The sequence below is a fragment of the Gavialis gangeticus genome, unplaced genomic scaffold (genome assembly GCF_001723915.1).
Source record: "Gavialis gangeticus isolate Ggan-Ray unplaced genomic scaffold, GavGan_comp1, whole genome shotgun sequence".
NCBI lineage: Eukaryota > Metazoa > Chordata > Crocodylia > Gavialidae > Gavialis > Gavialis gangeticus.
The window spans coordinates 38,768,234-38,769,339 of NW_017729027.1; positions in this window are offsets into that span (position 1 = coordinate 38,768,234).

Below are 1,106 nucleotides of genomic sequence, written 5' to 3' on the forward strand. Positions count from 1 at the left end.
GCCCACACTCCCCGCCCACACTGGGGCCTTGCTCGCGCTTGCCCGCGCTCCCCGCCTGCACTGGGGCCTTGCTCGCACTTGCCCGCGCTCCCCGCCCGCACTGGGGCCTTCTCACCACAGGGCTCAGGCGGCCTCAGCCTTACCTGGCTCCAGACCCCTTTCTTGGGTCTTATGCCCACTGGGCTTCTCCGAATTGGGGCTCAGGCGGCCTCAGCCTTACCTGGCCCCCCCCAGACCCCTTCCTGGGTCCTATGCCCCACTGGGGCTTTTCCCCAATTGGGGCTCAGGCAGCTTTAGCCTTACCTGGCCCCCGGATCCCTTCTTGGATCCTATGCCCGACTCAGGCTTCCCAGAATCGGGGCTCAGGCAGCCTCAGCCTCACCTGGCCCCCAGACCCTCCTTCTGGGCCCTATCCCCCACTGGGGCTTTTCCCCAATTGAGGCTCAAGTGGCCTTAGCCTTACCTGGCCCCCAGACCCCTTCTTGGGTCCTATGCCCCCCTGGGTTTCTCCCAATTGGGGCTTAGGCAGCCTTGGCCTTACCTGGCCCCCAGACCCGCCTCCTCGGGTCGTACACCCCACTGGGGCATTTCACCTGCACCCACACTGGGCTCCTCCCAATGTTGCCCACTCTGGGGCCGGGGTCGGGACACCCCAAAACACAGCACCCTCTCTGGTGCCAGGAACCCCCCCCATGCTACTGGGGAGCTCCCCTGAGGTCTCCTCCACCCCTACAGCCTCACCCGGTCCTTTGGTCTCTCACTCCGGGGCTTCTCGCTACCCCTACCAAAGCTGCACCTTCTGCAGTGCCAGGAACCCCCCCACGCTACTGTGGGGTCCCTATGAGGCCTCCTCCACCCCTTATAGCCTCACCCGGTCCTTCAGTGTTAATCACAACCAAAACAGAAACGCAAAGCCCCTCAGCTATAACATAAAACCTAAGCCAACCTGGCTATCCTTCCTCTGTATCCCTGTCAGAGTTCTCTCCACCCCGCATCACCATGCCAACACCGCTTAAGCCATCCGGCTTCCTTACTGGGCCCGCAGAGCTCTGCTTACTCCAGCAGAGCTCCTGCTTCTGAGACTACCGGGGCGGGGGGGGGGGGGG